The sequence below is a fragment of the Acinonyx jubatus genome, chromosome B4 (assembly GCF_027475565.1).
Source record: "Acinonyx jubatus isolate Ajub_Pintada_27869175 chromosome B4, VMU_Ajub_asm_v1.0, whole genome shotgun sequence".
Taxonomy (NCBI): domain Eukaryota; kingdom Metazoa; phylum Chordata; class Mammalia; order Carnivora; family Felidae; genus Acinonyx; species Acinonyx jubatus.
In genome coordinates this window covers 16,813,924-16,834,876 of record NC_069387.1, presented here as the reverse complement: position 1 = coordinate 16,834,876, position 20,953 = coordinate 16,813,924, and the positions used below count along the sequence as shown (strand labels likewise).

The 20,953-nt window shown below is 41.7% G+C and overlaps 1 protein-coding gene across 12 annotated transcripts in view; it reads right to left on the bottom strand.

The window, feature by feature from the left end:
* Positions 1-20,953, bottom strand: part of CACNB2 (calcium voltage-gated channel auxiliary subunit beta 2) — a 385,541-nt gene that overhangs the window by 108,463 nt on the left and 256,125 nt on the right. The gene's annotated exons all lie outside the window — the stretch shown is intronic.

Here is a 20,953-nt window from a genome sequence, read left to right as displayed (position 1 = left end):
CGGACTGAGCCACCCAGGAGCCCCAGTATGTGATTTTTTTTTTTTTAAACCTGGCAAACTAGAAACAGAAGAAAACTTTCTTAACATGATGAAGAGTATCTACAGAAAATCACATCCATTATAAATAGCAAAATAAAATAGTTAAAAATAATAAATATATAATAAAAAATAAAAGCATGGTCTTTAAAAATTCACAGAGACCAGGATGCCTTCTCTAACCATGGACACCCAACACTTGAATGGAAGGTCTAACCAGTGCAGTAAGATGAGAATACATTGAAAAGTTAAAAGGATTGGAGAGGAAGAAATAGAATTTTCATTATTCACATGATATAACTGTTGAGTCTAGGTTTGATAGAAAACTCAAGAATCTACAGAAAATGTATTAGCATTTAATAAGCATTTAGGAAGATTGACATTTATAAAGATTTTCATACAAAATCAACTGCATTTTCCTACATCAGCAAAGAGAAATTATAACTTGAGAGAGAGAAAGTAAGACAGAGGGACTATATATATATATATATATATATATATATATATATATATATATATGTAAGATACCAAGGAACACATCTAACAAGTATGAGCATGACCTTTATGGAAAAAATTACAAAATATTCAAGGACTAATTAATGGAGAGATATTTCATATTCATGGATAAGGTGATTTAAGATTACAACAAAAGCATTTTCTCCCATGTTGACCCACAGATTAAAATATAACCCCAGGGGCGCCGGGGTGCTCAGTTGGTCGAGCATCCAGGTTCGGCTCAAGTCATGATCTTACGGTTTGCGGGTTCGAGTTCCACATGGGGCTCTGTGCTGACAGCTCAGAGCCTGGAGCCTGTTTCAGATTCTGTGTCTCCCTCTCTCTCTGCTCCCTCCCTGTTCATATGCTGTCTCTCTCTCTCAAAAATAAATAAAGATTTAAAAAAATTTTTTTAAATATAACCCCAAATCTCACCTGGGTATGTTAGTGTTTTTGTCTGTTTTCAATATTGTGTGTGTGTGTGTGTGTGTGAGATGAACTTCACACTCGTTATCTAAGATTTGTATGAAGGACAAAGGTCTAAGAATAGCCAATTCTTTCCTGAAGAAGACTGTGAGGTTAACATGTCCAATATTTATTTTAAAGCTATAGTAATTAAGTAGCATAACATTGACACAGAAAAAGAGGCCAAGAAACAGACCTTACTCACACATAAAATATTGATTTCCAAGTGAGCAGGCATTTCAGACCACTGGGGAGACAACAAGCTATTTCTTAAAATTAGATCTCTGTCTCACTCCATATACAAAAATCAATTCCAGAGAGATTAAGGAATTAAATATGAAAGACAAAAAATGTAAAACCATTAGAAATAAAGATGGAATTTTTTATAAGCCGAAGGTGGGAAAGAATTTCTTAAACGAGGCTCCAAAGCACAAACAGTAAGAGAAGGGATGGTAAGTCTTGCTTGATTAAAATTAAGACTGCTACAAAAATGTGGGAAGAGCAGCTACAGATTAAAAGCTTTCAGTAATACAGGGGCACCTGGGTGGCTCCATCCCTTAAGTGTCTCCGACTCGCGATTTCAGGTCAAGTTGTGAGCTCGCAGATTGTGAGACAGAGCCCTGCGTCAGGCTCTGGGTTGATAGTGCAGGGCTTGTTTGGGATTTGCTCTCTCTTCCTCTCTCTCTGCCCCTCCCCCACGCGCACAGGAGCTCTCTCTTGCTCCCTCCAAAAAAAGAAATAATAATAATTTTTTTAAAAAGGCAGTTCCTTAAAAGTTTTCAGTAATAAAAATAATCAACAAGTGGATACATAATATACAAAGTACTCCTACAAATTAATAGAAAAAGACCATTTGATTGAAAATTCATCCAAAGCCATGCAAAAATAAAATAATAAATGAAAAAAGAAAATTAATCCAAAGCCACGCATAGAAGAAGAAAACAAAGGTCAATAGACATACGCAAAGCGTTCTGTTTCCTAAGTAATCATGGAAATGCAAATCATACCACAATGAGATTTTAAATTCTGCACCTGTGCTACATTGGCAAAAAAAATAAATAAAAAATAAAATCTGATAATATTAAGTGTTATAGAGAGCACGGAACTAAGGGACTCTCCCAGTCTAATGGCAGGAGTATAAATGAAGACAACCACTTTAAAAACTAGATGCTACCATCCGGTAAAAATAAAAACACACATACTTTATTGTTTATGCATATCCCAGAGAAATTTTTGCACAGGTATACCCAGAGACAAGTAGAAGACTTTCCACACCAGGACTGCATGTACTAACTCAAATGTCTACTGCCCGTGGGCATTTTTACCATATATGGGTAATAGTGAGCAAATTACTGTAACTAAAGTCAACACGGATCAATGCGCAAATGTAATGTTACTCAAAACACGCAAGTTACAAAGGGACATCTTAATTGGATGTCATTTAAGTAACTGCTCCAAACACAAAAACGACGCAATAGGTTATATGAATAGGTTATATGGAATATAAACATACATGGTTCAGAATGAAAAGGAAGAGAGGAGAAACACCAAATTCAGCCTAACAATAATCTCTGAGAGGGAGGACGGCATGTATAAGGACAACAGGGGAGCCTTCAAAGCTATTTGCAATGGTCTCTATCTTTAATCAGGGCCGTGGGTGCACGAGTTTTCCACCTCTTATAAACAATCTTTTATACGTAGTATTTAATTTACTTTAAAGATCATCGAGAAGGTGACATCCTACTTCTAAAAAACTTCTATTATAGCATAATATATAGTCAACACCTGCAGAAAAATGTTACTATTACTTAACCAATCTTCAATTACGGCATATTTCTCAGTACCCAAGAAGACAAACCCTTTCCAATGATCATGAAGTCATTTAATTGCAGCTTTCTTCTTCAGCTGTATTCCCATATACAAAAGCAAACTGAATGATCTACACGTGGGAACACATTAGCCATTTTTAGGTCTTATGTTGGAGTCATTTACCTTACGATCTCTCTTCTTCACTAATAATTCCAAAGACGACAGCGATCAAACTTCAGAAAGACCAAAAATTCTGGAAATACGTTTGTGGAATACACACCAGGTGCATTTTACATATAGACCTCAATTTGTCTAAAAGATAACCCAATTTATAATCTCATCTTTACATAACAGAACAGCTCCTCAGAAACCAGGCTGGAATGGACTCTTGCCTATGACTGAGAACAAAAATTCCTGCTAGTCAGGAATCTGTGCACTTGGTGGAGGCATGCCGTTTTCCTGCAAAGACCACCTCTGTTCAGATGTGGTTCCTACAGCGTGTTCCCTCACCCCACGCCTTATGCAGCAGCATGGGTGAGGGGGGGGACTATACTTGACCAAATGTAGTTTCTGAAAAGACTTCCTCAGTTATCTCTACCATAAATAATTTTTTTTTTATATTTATTCATTTTGAGAGAGACAGAAAACATGAATAGGGAAGGAGCAGAGAGAGAGGGAAAGGGAGAGAATCCCAAGCATTCTCCGCACTGTCAGCATGGAGCCCAATGCAGGGCTCAAACTCACGAACTGTGAGATCATGGCCTGAGCCAAAACCAAGGGTCAGACACTCAACTGCCTCCTAGGCACCGCACAAACAATTCAGTGTTTAATTTTCACCAAAGAAATGCACAAAGTAACCAAAAGTCATTCTGCATATCACTTACTATATGAGAAAGAGAAACAAACTACACATCCCTAAATCCCCTCTCCGAGGCCACATGTCCCCTGTGGGGACAAGATATAACCTCCTAAAAGAGTTAAGTTATAGAAGACACAGATGGAAAAGGTTTAGAGCTCAATTCACACATTCCCTATCACACTGGCATCATGTAATTCATTCAATCCACAAATACTTGTTATGCTTCCACAAAGGAATTAAATTGAAAATGTCAACAGGACCATCTTAGTCCAGGTTACTCCCAGTTTACATATTTAGGGAGAAAACAAATCCCAGTGGGGCAAGAAGGACTGCAAGAAGGTGCAGGAGGTGATGAGGGATGAGGGAGGGTTATTGGGACAGAGGAATAAGCCACGTCAGATCAGAGCTCATTCATGGCTGCTGAATATAGTGAACCTCTCAATGGAACCCTACACCTCTGGGCAGGACCAAGTCCTGCTGTTGGGAACACTTAACGTTTCCATTATTTTCCCAAGAAGCCGGAGAAACGGCAGGAAGCTTCTGTCTAATCTGGGGGAAAAGAACAATCAGGCTTCAGGTAGCCTTGATGTTCTGTAACCTGCAGGCAGGCTCCCCTCCAAACAGCCCGTCAGTGTCCAAATCACACAGATAATCTCAGCAAGGATAAACAGAGTACATATGCAGGTGATATCTGATGGGAGTTGACACAAGATAGAGCAGCTCAGAAGCTCAAAGGCCAGTGAGGCAACACAGGCACATGGCCAGGGCCAACCACAGAAAAAGTAGCTTCTGCTGTCTGCTAAACTTGAATCTTTCAGTTGTGTCCATTTTCATACAGGTCATTGAAGAATCTGAAAACAAAACACTGAAATGGCTAGCCATTGACAACCGTTTTTAACTGGAACACCCTTAACAGCTAGATAGCACATAGAAATATTTAGAGTATCGTATCTTTCCCCAACCTCTGGTTCCACACTAGACTAAACATGATAGCGAAAAGGAAAACTCCAAGAAGAGTTTATGTGGTAATTTCAAGCATCTAGAGCAAAGGAAAACATGTCTCATCCTTCGGACCATGTCCCACAGTTCAGGAGGTCTCTGCCATTCTAATTGGACCAACACTGGGTTCTCAATAAAGTTTCTTGTACTTTGTAAACCTTTAGGAACCAGGCATTTGTTCCAAGGTCCCATGAAGACCTGGAAAGAGAAGCCATGCTGCAGGAAGGCTCATGGATTTTATCATATATTCAAGGCAGTTGTGATCCAGAAGACATAAAGAAACACTATTCAAAAAAAGTAAATCTTTAAAAAAAAAGAATTCCATATTGGTAATATTATGATAAACATTTTTCATCCAAGGAAACAGCATAATATTTCAGGGAAATATAAAAAATTATTTCAAGGGTCAAGATTATAAGGTTCCCATTTTTGTTTGTTTGTTAGTTTTGTTTTGTTTTTTTAAACTCAAGTTCACAGTTTTTCTTGGGCTGGAGTTTAACAAGAAGTGACTGACCTTTACTAAGATCAAAATATTGGACACCCACGTACACTTTTAGGAAAAAAGAAACATCATTCAAACTCCTCTCTTTCATTATAAATATGCCGTATTTTACCAAAATCTTGCTTTTTTATTTTACCAAGACATTTAGCAAAAGTGTAAGATAAGAAACAAATGGTTCCTGTGTTGGAAAACTAAGCTATTTAGGAGAAATTCTGAGGGTCATTTTAAGGTCTAAGTTATTAGGACTGTGTTTTTAAATCAATCCTTTTCGTTTCTTCTTTTATTTTCTTGAACCCAAATCCCTTTGGATGGAGTCAAACTCAAAAGTCAAAGTATACCCTAAAGTGAAGGCGTCTGTCTGTACAGGTGAAACACGCATTAGACTCATATTCAATGAACACATTGGTTTTATAGCAAAAGACAAGTGCCAGAGAATACATTTATTAATGTGTTAAGCTTAAATCAACTATTTATGGTTGGGCTATCTCCCTTTAGCTCACCTTCGATCACTTGGAGGCTGACTCCATTGTCACATCTGAGATGCCAGCTCAGAGACATCTGGTCAGACGGGCACGAAACACACAGCGGTTCATAAACCTTAGCGCCCACAGGAGTCGTGAGAACTGACCCGGGCCTCAGTCTGCTTAACTTCTCCCTCTCATTTTATTTCTTTTTTTTTTAAAGTTTATTTTTTAAATTTATTTTGAGAGAGAGCTGGAAAGCAAGTAGGGGAGGGACACAAAGAGGGAGACAGAATCCCAAGCAGGCTCCACACCGTCAGCGCAGAGCCTGATGTAGGGCTCAAACCCACAAACCGTGAGACCATGACCTAAGCCAAAGTCAAGTGTCGGACGCTTAACTGACTGAGCCATCCAGGCGCCCCTCTGTCTCATTTCAAAGCGAGGACATGAATAAGGTGACATGATGTATTACCACATAGGACATTTAAATGTCCTCTTAGATGGAGTTCCTAGAGATCAAGGAGCAAGACCTACTCGTTTTGTATCTTCTAGCATTGTGCTTACTATACACAAGTGTGTTAAACTAATGCATTATTCCTGTAGCATGTGAACATTCTCAGCTATTCCAAATGATTTCCATACTCATTGCGCACATCCATTATAAGACCTATTACATGCTTCAGGCTACTTCAACCCACAGAACTGACCAAGTAGCAGATGTCAAAGGTCAGCTTTAATTCTGGGCCAACGTATGACACTTGAGTTGTCTCGTAAACAAACTTGTAACTTAACTGTCATCCGTAGGGAATATAGGGTGACTCCAACGTCAGATTAAAAGTGGTCTAATAAATAATTCATTCAAGGATGACTCAAGTTCCTTTCAGAGGACAAAAGGGAGAGTTGAGTTGTTTAAGATCCATGGAATGCCGGGGGCGGCGGGGGGGGGGGGGGGGGGTAGGCCTGGGTGGCTCAGGCGGTTAAGCTTCCGACTGTTGATTTCAGCTCAGGTCACGATCTCCTGGTTTGTGAGATCGAACCCTGTGTCAGGCTCTGCACCGATAGCATGAAGCCTGCTTGGGATTCTCTCTCTCCTTCTCTCTGCCTATCTCTCTCAAATAAATAAACATTAGAAAAAATAATCCCAGGGAATGGAGCCAGAAAGCAAAAAGACCTGAAGACTTGACTGCCTACAGTTTTGCCCACCACCTGCCAAATACTCTTCCTGGCCCAGCCTTGAGAGAGTAGGGAAGCAGAGTGTCAGCCCCAGACCTTCAAGAACGGTCACTTTTTTCCTTTGTAAAGATTTTTTTTTCTTTTTAAAGCAATGGGCATTATTTCTGCATGTATCAGTAGAGAGAACTATTAGTAGGGAATCACTAGAACATAACCGACAGCTAATTGTGCCCCACATCTTCCTTCCTAAAGACGGGGTTTTGTTTTCCCTTTTTTGTTTTTGCAACTATTTTTTTAATCTTACTTGTTTACTTTTTTAAGTTATCTCTACACCCAACATGGGGCTTAAACTCATGACCCTGAGACCAAGAGTCAGATGCTGTACCGACTGAGCCAGCCTGGCACCCCAGGGTTTAGTTTTTTAAAAAAACAACACTTTTCTAAGCCACACAGATTTCTTCTAAACCATCACGAAGACAGTTTCCTAGTCTTTCTTGACAACATATTCTCAACTCTCTCTAGTCAATTATAACATTTAACTTTACATTTTTGGCTGCTATGATTTTTAGACCGTTCCTTTTTTTTTTTTTTTTGGTAGAACAGACAACACTTTCAAAATCTCTTTTCAAATAGTTTCATTGTAAGTTCAATCTGTTCTCCCTTGGCCTATGTAAGCTGTTTCTTCAATATTCTTACAATGTATTTCCTAGATATTATTTTTCCATTTCTTTATAGGAAGATCCTATTCAAATATTTTCAGGCACATTCCATTTAACCAAGAATACAGTATCACACATATGTCTCGAAAGCTCATCCCTTAACAACACAGTAGATTCAAGAATTTTTGTTTAAGTTTATTTATTTTGAGAGAGAGAGAGAGAGAAAGAAAGTAGGGGAGGGGCAGAAAGAGAGGGAGAGAGAGTCCCACTCTGACTCTGCACTGTCAGCACAGAACCCGACACAAGCTCGATCTCCAGATCATGACCTGAGCCAAAATCAGGAGCTGGACGCCCAACTGACCGTGCCACCCTGCACCCTCATCAAGAAATTCTAACTCAAGATTTTTGTTCACATGATGTTAAAATGTAAACATCATTCCAAATCAGTGGCATAAGGATCATAAGCAAAACTTACAAAGTGGGAATAAAGATGAATATTTTGTCTGGGAACTCCAATTGTTCTATGTAACGCCACAGCCAAAAACAAAAACAAAAACAACAGAGGTGGTGTTTTTACTTGTAAAACTGTTGTACTAGTTACCTAGTTACCTTTCCTCTTTCTTCTTCTTCTTCTTTTTTTTTTTTACTTTTGTCATTAAAGAAAAAAAAAGTTAGTCCTTTAAGCCTTCCAGATCATGAAACAAAAAGGCAACATTAGTACATTCTTGGTTTATATCTTTCCACTAGGTGCTCCCTGACCAGGTGAAAGTACAGAAGAGAATCCTACCAAAAGCCTAGGTTTTTGTCCTCATTCTGCCACTTACGACTTCAGTGACCTTGGGCAAGATCCTTCAATATCACATCAATTTCCTCATTCGTAAAATGGGGTAACTGTATCTGCTTTCCCGCCCTCACTCAGTAGTGGCAAACGACCAAGCAATGTAAAATACACTGGAAAGCTCAACACTGAGACACTGTACAACACAAGCTTTAATTACTACTTGCTGACGGAAGAGCTTCACAAGACCGTTAAAAAAAAATCCAAGATAAAACAAAAAACCCCCACAACAACAGTACAGCTTTATTCACAATAGCCAAGAGGTGGAAGCCACCCAAATATCTATTGACAGATGAATGGATAAAGGAAATATGGTATATCTATACAATGGAATGTTATTCAGCTTTAAAAAAAAGAAAAGAAAAGAAAAGAAAATTCTATCATATGCTACAACATGGATGAACCTTCAGGACATTATGTTGAGTAAAATAAGCCGGTCACAAAAGGACAAGCACTGTATGATTCCATTGATATGAGCTACCTAGAGTAACCAAAATCATGGAAATATACAGTTGAATGGTGGCTGACAAGGGCTGGGGGGAGAGGGGATAGGGAGCCGTTGTTTAGGAGGAATAGAATTTCAGTTTTGCAAGATGAAAACATTCTACAGACCTATTCTAGAACAGTGTGAACATAGTTAACACTACTGAAATGTACATTTCAAAATGAAGAGGGTTAGTTCAAGGTGAATTGGAAGTAAGTGGGATTTAAACAAAATTAAACCAAAATATCAGCCTTTATCGGACCCCTCGTTTACCAATCAATCTTTCTAGCCTTAAAAATGCATGTTGTGGGACGCCTGGGTGGCTCAGTCGGTTGAGCACCTACTCTTAATTTTGGTTCAGGTTGTGATCCCAGGGTCATGAGATTGAGCCCCTGCATCAGACTCTGGGCTAAGCATGGAGACTGCTTTAGATTTTCTCTCTCTCTCTCTCTCTCTCGCTCTCTCTCTCTCTCTCTCTGTCCCTGCTCTAATTAAAAAAAAAATGCATGGTGCAGGTTAGCAAAGTCTGTGCCCCCAAAGAGACATTCACCTAACTAACAGTGGAGGTATCTATAATCCCAACTGCCCTCCTTGAGGTCTTCCAGCCCCCTACCCCCACCCCCTGCTGCTAGTTTAACACTTAACACATTACTCCCAGTGACCCACATGTCTAGCATCATCATTACAACATGTGTTTCCTGAGGGAGAAACGACATCTAAGACATATTTGATTTCCCTTCTTTAGCTCCTAACTGAGCAGCAAAATCACTTATTAAATGTTTGCTAATTGAATACATTCTCCTGTTTCACAGTTTCCAACATCTTTCATTTAGCTGTTGGTGGGGGCAAAACGGAAGAGCAGGGAAAGGATGACTTTAAACAGGGTGTAAAAGTCTTTGTGTTGTTCCCCATTCAAACTGGGTAGAGAAAATGGAGAAGAATCATGTATTTATGGCTCTGTTTATAACGATACAACAAAGATGTTCAGTTACAGCTCTCTAAGAAAGAAAAAAAAAAAAAAAGCTTGAGCTGCAAAGTTTATAATCCATCCCAATCCATTTATGGCTCTGAAAGAGCCAGAAGTCTGTATTATGTTAACAGTCCTTATATGGATTCTTGCACAAGACTGTGGTTTTAAATGGGGGCCCTCTAGAACTTCCATGAATAAAACCATAAATCCACCGTAAGAGTGTTGAATTAGATAGAATACCAGGTTATCTTCAAAACATGCAACTCTTACCCCTTCTCATAGGTAAATTGCCAAGATAATAGAACCATATGGAAATACAGAACAACGTGTAATGTCATTCCTAAAATACTCAGATGTTACTCAGAAGAGAAGACACGAGAAGAGCAAGAAGGCACACTAGCTCACTCTTGGTAACTGAGGCAGGAATCTGTACCAGTGAGATGAAGCACGGAGAACACCTTTACTCTCAAGGGGCTCAAAGTCTAGTTCAGGAGACAGGACACGAGCCTCAATCGTGGGGATGGATGGGACACAATCTGACCGGATGCGATGAGATGCTGTGAAGAGGACGTGAGGGAGTCAACGCCCATCACTTCCTACTCAGCTCTGCAGCCAATGGACCTACTGATCTGCCATACAGCACTCACCACTGAGCTAGAAACTAATAACTTGAATACAGAGAACAAACTGAGGGTTTCTGGAAGGGAGCTGAGTGGGGGGATGGGTTAAATGGGCAATGGGGCGCGTGGGTGGCTCGGTCGGTTGAGCGTCTGACTTCGGCTCAGGTCATGATCTCGCAGTTGACGAGTTCGAGCCCCGCATTGGGCTCTGTGCTGACAGCTTGGAGCCTAGAGCCTGCTTCAGATCCTGCGTCTTCCTCTCTCTCTGCCCCTCCCCGGCTCACACTCTGTCTCTCAAAAAATAAATAAACGTTAAAAATTTTTTGAAAACAAAAAAACGGGCGATGGGCATTAAGGAGGACACTTGCTGGGATGAGCACTCAGTGTGTATGCAAGTGATGAATCATTGGGCTCTACTCGTGAAACTGATACTACACTGCATGTTAACTAACTTGAATTTAAATAAATTCTGAATGCAGTAGTCACCAAACAACGTATGGTGACCTGACGCAACTCAAGAGAAATGGCAAGAGCGGTTTCGTAACTTCTAATACAAACTCCCCAATGGACACTGGACTGGATGGCAGGGGCCATGTGTCCCTCGTCTGTGCCCAACCCAGACCCGACTAGGAACCCTGGGTGTGGCACGTACGAGCCCACGCGATTGTCACTGGAGCTATAAATAAGCTTCACACGGAACTTAGCAAAAGGTCCGGTGGCCGGTCCACGGCAGAGATGGAATGCGAATCCAGGTTTCTCTGAGTTGAGAGGATGCGACAGAGACCATGAGACTCGAGGCACCTGACATACTTCCTATCTGACCCTTTATGTTAAAGATTTGCCATCCGGGCACTAAGGCTTCACTTAGGAGGACGAAGCTCACATTGACAGAGGTCGGAAGGCGCAGAGAAGAAAGGGTTTGAGAGAAAAAATGGGAGCTCCATTTTACATGGGGGTGGCGGGGCAGAACTGATAGGGACACCAAAGAGAAGACAGCATGACATTACTAACGCCAGGGAGAGAGGCTGGGGCAGAGCTGCGGACAAAAAGCAGAAGCCGTGGGAAGTACAAGGCAGTGAGCGGAAGGTAGTCACGGTTTAAAACTCGGGTGTCGAGGTGAAGCTCTATATTCAGAGTAAGACATACATGGGAGTCCCACTATGTCACATGAATGGAGCGAGCTGCTCTGGCTGAATCCCGAAGGAATGCACAGAACACATCGCAGGGCGCCCCTTTGCCCCTGCAGCAGCTCCTGAGGAGTCCATCAGTGGGAAAACCAAGGGCATGCCAGAAGGTCAAGGTCAAAGCACGTGGCTGGACGGACTTCCATACTTCAGGGGAGGGAACAAAAAGCAGCAGCCCAAGAGGCTGAAAAGGATCAACCAGAGATGTAGCAGAAATAGACTTGTGTCACAGTCAAAAGCTAAAAGACGAAGGTGATACAGTAGGGGGGGGAAACAAGGGAGGCTTCCAGAGAAGTCAAGGGTACACGGAAGAAAAAGTCAACTGGCTTGATTAGAAAGTCCCAGGAGATTTTCTGTCACTATCAGTGGAAAGACAAGAGACAGAAATGAGTTTCAAAGAGGTGGGGAAGAAGGAAAAGATATGGAAACAGGGGGGTGAAACCTGGTGTAATTAAGGTTGGCACTAACAGGAAGGGAGAGATGGGATGTGAGGGAAGATGGATGTTTATTTTATTTTATTTTTTTTGAGAGAGAGGGCACAAGTGAGCAAGGGGCAGAGAAACAGGGAGGGAGAGAGAGAGAGAGGGAGGCAGAGAGAGAAGCAGGGCTCACCTGAATTGGGGCTCGTGCTCATCCAATGTGGAACTCCACCTCATCAACTGTGAAATCATGACCTGAGCTGAAGTCAGATGCTTAATGACTGAGCCACCCAGGCGCCTGGCTGTTATTTGTTTTAAAAGGTATGGAGAGGGGCGCCTGGGTGGCTCACTTGGTTGAGCCTCTGACTCTTGGTTTCGGCTCAGGTCATGATCTCATGGTCGTGAGACTGAGCCCCACATTGGGCTCTATGATGAACATGGGACCTGCTTGGGATATTCTCTCCCTCTCTCTCTCTCTCTCTCTGCCCCTCCCCCTCTTGTGCATAAGTGCTCTCCCTCTCTCTCAAGATAAATAAACATTAAAAAAAAAAAAAAAAAGGTATGGAGAGATTTCTTTTTCCAAAACGGGAAGGGAGACAAAATGGCAGGGCAGGCTCTTCACAGAAAATGGCCACATGAGGGGGCGCGTACGAGGATCAGCTGATTAAGCATCCGACTCTTGATCTCGCCTCTCACACTTTGTGGGCTCAGGCCCCGCAACGGGCTCTGCGCTGGGGCCAAGGAGCCTGCCTGGGGTTCTCCCTCCCTCTCTCTCTCTCAAGATAAACACATGAACTTAAAAAAAAGAAAGAAAAGAAAAGAAAATGGCCACAACAATTCACCAGCTGGATCCATGTCCTTAGTAGTTCCCTTGCACACTGATTCTGAGCTTAGTTACATGGCTTGCTTGCACCAACAGGACCCTAGCAAACAGGACTCAAGAAGAGACACGAATATCGCCCACTGGGACTTGGTGTCTCTTGGTGTGCTTGTAACCCTCAAGCAAGCATGAGACAGAGCTAACCAGCCTGCTGAGGGATGAGAGACCATCTAGAAAAGAAGGAGACCCCCACACGGACAGCGGTCAACCTGCAGACACGTGCAGGAGCCCCTCCCAGTCACCTGGTCACCAGCCAACCCGCCAGCTGGCTGGTGATCACGCAGAAGAGAATGGGGCCCAGGTAAAAATGGTGGTGACTTTAAGCTACTGAGAGCAGTTTGTTCCATGGCAAAAGCCAACTGGGAGAACACGGGAGGATTTTTCTGACATAAAGGGCTGTCCAGGAACCAATTCTATACGTACTTCGCGATCCTAACTGCTCAAAAGTATTTCAAAACGCTCTCAAGACACACAGCTTTGCTTTTCCTTTCGTGTCTTTCAAATCGTCTACCATGAGCAGTAATCCTGCAGTAAATGTTGTCATTGCTGTTATTACTATTGTCGTTGTCACCTACCATTTGAGATGGGCAGAATTACAGCACCAGGGTACAGGGCCATACCCATCCAGTCACACTTACGAGTTAATGGAGAAGCCTGAAACGGGGTCAGGGGCTCACATGCACTTTGTGATTTCTTACAGGTAGAAAAAAAGGCAATGTTAGCCAACGTGTATTGGGACAATAAACTAGCCCACGCTGCTGGAGACTGGACATAGTTAGCCAGTTAACTAGCTTTGTTTGGAAGGTGACTGCTATGAGCAAAGGAGAGTTGACAATTTTTCAATGCAAAAATTAAAAGACGGCATTGAGATCAGTGATGGGAAAACAATTTTAGCCTCAAATACTTTCCTAAGAAAGTCTACATATTTTTGTTTTCTATGAGGAGATCTCTCTGCTGGATTTTCACCAATTAAACATGTCCCCCCCCCCCCCCCTCCAGGAGTACCTTTCTAGTCTAATACCTGTCACGTGTTCTTTGGATTCTCTCCATCAGTCTATCCTGTAGGTTTAAGAAAGTATGCAATAGAGGCAAATGCATAGACTTCTCTCCTACTTCCCACAGAATTTACTCAATCAGACACATTTTTAAGAATACTTTCAGGGTACTTGGGTGGCTCAGTTGGTTAAGCATCTGACTCTTGGTTTCGGCTCGGGTCATGATCTCACAGTTACATGGGTTCAAGCCCCAGGTGGGGCTCTGTGCTGGCAGTGTGGAGCCTGCTTGGAATTCTCTCTCCCTCTTTCTCTCTGCCCTTCCCCCACTCACGTGGCCTCTCTCTCGCTCTCAAAATAAATACCACTAAAAAATGTTTAATATTTTTGAAATTGAAAGGTCATCTTCAGGTTGAAGGTCAATAAACACAGTCATGTTTCTTCTTTCTTCTGAAAAGGCTAGTTCGGGGAATATTTCCAATTGGGTCCGATTCTCCCAATGCCCAAGGCATTTACGGACTAAGGCAATATGAGAAACACTTTTTCTCTTTTATATAAAGTATGTTTACTGATGAATATGAGGGAATAAAACATGGTCAAATGAACATATGCTTCTTCCTAAAAATATTTTTTTCGAGAAAGTATAAATCCACAGATAGAACAGGAAATCAGAGTTGACGAAAATGCATACTAGAGAAAAGGATCGTGGCAGGGAGCCTGGGCAGTCCCTGGGGCTTCCAACTCTTGATTTTGGCTCAGGTCATGATCCCAGGGTCCTGGGATGGAACCCGTGTTGGATTCCGTGCTGAGCATGGAGCCTGCTTAAGATTCTCTCTGTCTCAGGGTGCCTGAGTGGCTCAGCTGATGGAGCATCTGCTCAGGTCATGATCTCACAGATGGTGGGTTCAAACCCCACGTCGGGCTCTGGGCTGACAGCTCGGAGCCTGGAGCCTGCTTTGCATTCTGTGTCTCCCTCTCTCTGCCCTTCCCCCACTCACAGTCTGTCTCTCAAAAATGAATAAATGTTTAAACAAATTGAAAAAAACAGACTGTGTCTCTGTCTCTCTCTCTCTCCCTCTGCCCCTCTCCCCTGCTTGTATGCAGGCTCTCTAAAATAAAAAAAAGAAAAAAAAAATGATAGTGGCAATTAACAAAGAGGAGACAGTGAGAACATAACGCACCAAAAGGCTAGAGACTCCGGGCTAGGAACACTGACCAGACGTAATGAAAGGCACTCCCTCCCCTCTACACCTACAAAACATCAACAAAAAGCATTGCCATTGCACTTAGAGCTTCCAGTGAGCTTTACAAGGTCTTGCTGTTAATTACGTATAGACGGTCAAAAAGCAAATCTTGGAAGAAAGTCTCCAGTATGTAAAAATAATACCAAATTTTAAAAGTCTGAAGGGCACTGACATATAGAAAAATTAAAATTAATAGCATATGGGATATAAGAGAAAATCTTACAGCCATGGGGTAAGAACAGCCAACTATAAAAAGGGAGCAGAGAAGAAATCTCTTGGGAATTAGAAATTTTCAAATACAAAAACCTCAGTAGATGGGTTTGAAGATAAGTGGTGAAAGACTCAGTAAAACCAAAAGACTGGGAGACAGAGGGAAAAAAAAAATCAGAAGAAAGGTCCAGTCAAACATCTGACAAACTAGAGAACACGAAAAAGAATATACAGTGGAAAAAATGACCAAATAAAAATCGGTCACTTCCCGGAACTGAAGTGACAAGTCCTGCACAATGAACATTCATATGAGAAGCTGGGTGTGATCAACGAAAGCCACACCAATGCAAAATCTCCAAATACCAAAGGCCGATCAGTTCTATATATTGCAGAAAATTAAAAAAACAAAACCCTCAAAACCCAAGTGACACCGGTGAGCATATCAAACGTGCTGGAAGGCAGAAACAACATACTAAGGTCTTCAAAATTCCCAAAAGAGAAATATTCATCATACCTGAATATTATACCTCACTGAACTATTAATTCAATGTGAGGCTAGAATAAAGATGTTTTCAAGTTGGCAAGATGTCAAAAAAGTGAAGCTTCTCTGTGGCTCCACATCCCGTGTAGTCACCAACTGTGCCCCGTACAATTTCTTTAATAAGTAGACATTCACTGTTGAGAGAACAGTCAACTTAAAATTTCACGTTAATCCATTCTGCTGAGAACACTGCACTGAACCTGTTTCGTCTCTGTTCCAGTCCTTTCCACATCCAGACTTCCTAACTCAGAGTATCTGCATATACAGCAGAAGGGATCAGCTCTGGGGAGTAAGGGGGACAAGAAAAAAGTTATTCTTTCACTTTAAAAAGATGGTCATGTGACACAGGAACTTCACTCCCAGATATATATGTACAAGAAACAAAAACATATGTTCGTGCAAAAAACGTGTAGGTGAATGATCACAACAGCATTATCCACAAGAGCAAAAAGTGGAAACAACCCAGATGTCCACCAGTGATAAATGGGTAAATAAAATGTAATATACACATACAATGAATGGAATATTACTGGGCAATAAAAAGGAATGAGGTATGGACACACAATATAGCATGATGAACATTGAAGACATTACTGAGGCACCTGGTGGCTCAGTCAGTTGGGCATCCAACTTAAGCTCAGGTCATCATCACCTCACGGTTCATGAGTTCGAGCCCTACATCAGGCTCGCTGCTGTAAGAACCTAGCCTGCTTAGATCCTCAGTCTCCCTGTCTCTCTGCCCCTCCCCCATTTGTGCGCTCTCAAAAATAATAAACATTAAAAAAAGAAAGAAAGAAAACATCACTAAGTGAAGGTAGTTAGTCACAACAGATAGCCTACTTCATGATTCCATTTATATGCAATACCCAGACCCACAGATCAAGAGTCACCAAGTTGGGTAGTAGTTGCCTAAGGCTGAGGGAGTTGGAGAGACAGAGTAGAGAGTGCTAACTTAGAACACAGGATTTCTTTTTAATTTTTTTTTAACGTTTATTTATTTTTGAGAGAGAGAGAGACAGAGCATGAACAGGGGAGGGTCAGAGAGAGGGAGACACAGAACCTGAACCAGGCTCCAGGCTCTGAGCTGTCACCACAGAGCCCGACGCGGGGCTCGAACTCACGGACTGCGAGATCATGACCTGAGCTGAAGTTGGCCGCTTAACCGACTGAGCCACCCAGGCGCCCCAGAACACGGAATTTCTTTAAGGAGCAGTGAATATCTAAAATCGATTGTGATGATGGTTGCACAACTCTGTGCACAAACTAAAACCCACCGAATTGTAGACTTCAAATGAGCGAATTACACCTCAATAAAGCTGTCTTTTCAAAAAGATCAGCATGAGAATAAAGGCAAAAATCAAAGGGTACCAGCTTCAATAAGGCAAGACTTGCAAAGCGGGATAAAAACTCAAAAGGATTGAAACATGCATTTAGGAGGAAAACCCCAAGCTACAAACACAAGGTCATGTCAGCTGATTTTTCTATGCCTCAAAATTAATACATAATTTGTTCACTGTAGAGTTTACTATTTTAAGAGAAACCATGGCAAAGTAGGAGGGAAAAGTACTGACTTTCACTGGAAGCACAGAGTGCCTGGTTATAGAAACTTTTATAGGTCACTTAATTTCAAAAGGCAGCGTCTCTCATTTCTCGTACTTGGCAATCACCTTATTTTATAGGCATGCTCTTAAAGGCAATTAAGGATCATGTAGTTCATATTTAAAGAGGACCAGGATCTGAAATACTGCTGAGGTTTATTCCAGACATTTGCACAGCCTTACTGCATGTGATCTGTGGGAGCAGTGAGATACAGCACCCACTGAGAAAGTCTTCCCGTTTGAGAGATGTTATGATGGTTACAACAGAAATGTGCAAAGCTTTCGATTCTTCCAGAATGGATGTGCAATGTGTTTTCAACTATCTAAAATTAAATGATGAATTCATGTATTTTTAAGCTTGAAGGCTTCATTTTACAGAAGGGCCCACAGGGGCACCTGGGTGTCTCAGTCGGTTAAACATCCAACTCTTGATTTCGGCTCAGGTCTTGACCCCATGGTTCGTGAGTTCGAGCCCAGCGTGGGGCTCATCGTTGACAGTCCAGAGCCGGCTTAGGATTCTCTCCCTCTCTCTCTCTCACTCTCTCTGCCCCTCCGCTGCTAGCGTGTACCTGTGCATGAGCTCTTTCTCTCAAAATAAACTTAAAAATTAAATGACTACATTAAAAATATAAAAGGGCTGGAAAAGTCGTACTGACATAAAGGAAGGGACAGTGAAAGGGGAACAGATAAACATAAACTAATGAATAAGGCTTCTCCTATCCCTGTTCCTCATCCATTCTTCAGGAATAAACCAGACCCACCGAACCATGATTTTCACATAAAGTACACTTAAATCCTAGTCCTTCCATGTTCTTTCAGAACATACTCCTATTCTCCCTCATCCTAGTGTCTCACTCGTTTGAATACATCAAAGGTTCAAGATATTGACCAAATTTTAAGAAAGAAACATGGATGGAAATAAACTCCTTTCATTAAACACAGGAAACAGTCTTTCAAGTGTTTTGCCTTTGTTTTAAATTCCCTTCATTTTCCTCTCATCTTCTAAGTCATTCGTAACAATAAAGTTTTTAGTCTGTATCACAACTTGAACCTGGTTTGGTCTGGGATCAATATTTTGGTGCAGGCTGGTTAAAAGATAAATTTAACAGTTCTACACAGCTGTATCACATAATGGAAGACTTAAAAAAATTTTTTTTTAACATTTATTATTATTGAGAGAGAGAGACAGAGAATGAGCAGGGGAGGAGCAGAGAGAGAGACACACAGAGAATCCGAAACAGGCTCCAGGCTCTGAGCTGTCAGCACAGAGCCTGACGTGGGACTCGAACTCACCGACCATGAGATCATGACCAGAGCAGAAGCCGAATGCTTAACTGACAGAGCCACCCAGGCGCCCCTAATGGAGGGCTTCGGAAACACAGTCATGGACAAAAACGCCCCAAGCATGTAAATGAAGACTTTAAAAACCAAACCTACAAGACACAGGGTTGTATGCTGATGTGACAAGATTCTGGAAAACCATTTAATTTTGGTATGCGAAAATCACATGAATAAATTAGTGCAAATACAACACTCTTATTTCTGGAACACAAACTGTTATTCCCCGCCCCCCCCCCAAGACTTTTCTTTGTACCCTGGTGCAAAGTATAGAATAAAGAATTCAGATTCTCAAACTCAACATATATTAGCTACATGGCAAACTTGTGGCAATTAACTTTGCTAGCCATACATTCACTGTTTAATCTTCTCCAGTACTTGATTTTATATATGTATATATATATGCATGTAAGATATATATACACATATATATAAGTATATGTATATATATATATGTGTGTATGTAAGAAATTTCACAAGAGATCTACCCTACCCTTTTAACCTATGAGGTGCAAAGTACAGGACTGATAACTCCGGGCACAATGTCATACAACAGATCTCTAGAATTATTCATCTTGGGGCACCTGGGTGGCTCAGTCGGTTGAGCGTCCGACTTCGGCTCAGGTCATGATCTTGTGGTTTGGGAGTTTGAGCCCCATGTCAGGCTCTGTGCTGACATCTCGGAGCCCGGAGCCCGCTTTGGATTCTGTGTCTCCCTCTCTCTCTGCCCACCCCCACCCCCCACCCCCAACTCACACTGTGTCTCTCTCTCCTTCAAAAAAATAAACATTAAGAAAACATTTAGAATTTATTCATCTTGCCTAATTGCAGCTTTAGGTCTGTGGATTAGCAACTGCCCACTTCCTCCTCCCAGCCCCTGGCAACCATCATTCCAGGCTCTGCTCCTGGGAGTCGGACTGCTTTAGATGCCTCGTGTAAGTGGAGTCACCCAGGGCTCGCCGTTCTGTGACTGGCTTATTTCACTTGGGGTGATGTCCTCCAAGTTCACCTGTACTGCGGCATCATCAGGTTTTAAACGGTGAAGTCTGGTTGAGCAGAAGAGCCCACAGCAAACCAGACCCACGCCATGCTTCATCAGCTCCCTGTTTCTGCTGGGTAGGACCCATCTTGCAGTCAAGATGGTGTCAGATCTGGAAATGACCTCCCTGCCAGCTGAGGTGAGAACACCGTTTTGATGTATGGAAAGACTGCTTTTTAAAAGTCAAGGCCTCCTGGCAGTTGCTCTGTAAACGACTATGGCAGCTGTGCGAGAGGCCATGAATATTACATAAGGACCGTCCGTGCATTCCAGCCAGAATCTCCAAGCCACAATTCCCATAGCAACACACGGAGATTTTACTCCTCTCAGAGATGAAGCAGCCAGCCAAAGTGCCTCGTGCCACCCTTGATTGTTTTTTTAGCAAGATCAACACAGTACCTAATTCTTTTTGGCAAAGCAATTTTTTTCAAAAAAAAAAAAAAAAAAAAAAACCAAAACCAAAAAGGAACGACTGCGTGAAAGGTGTTCATTTAAAAGTTACCAAGTGTCACATAAGCCAAGATACTGTAATTTTGAACAACAATCTATGCTTTAGGAATTGCTGCCATTTGAATGGCTCCACGGGAAAAAAGATTTCAAATCATTACCATGCGTGAAACGAAATGCACCATCCTCTTGGCTAAATACTGTACTTACAGATTTTATATCTGATTTCCAGTTCCCCCTTCCACATATACACACTTTGTATTAGAATGGAGGAGAATATGTTCCAAAGGAAGGAACATGTTGAACCCATAAAATCCTTTATTGCTTTATTTTTGAAAAGCAGAATGCAATCCCTTTGTTAAATATAAGAAAATACGATTACAAAACACCTATGCAGTAAAATTTGGGGAAAAGATCATTCCAGTCTAAGAAAATATACAATTGCCCTGAAGAAAGTGGTTTTCCTGAACAGAGAAATGGTTTACCGGAATAATGAAGTTACAATCACTTTGTGATTAGAAGCAGGTTTTCCTCTTTGTAGATTTGGGGATCCTTTTTTGAGTGCCTCCATCAACTATCCACCCACAGAAACAAGTTGCTTCGATTACAACACAACGGAAAAGCCAAGGCCACTCTCATATATCACACTTCCTTTTCCTATCAAGGAAATCAATCCAACACACTCCATTTC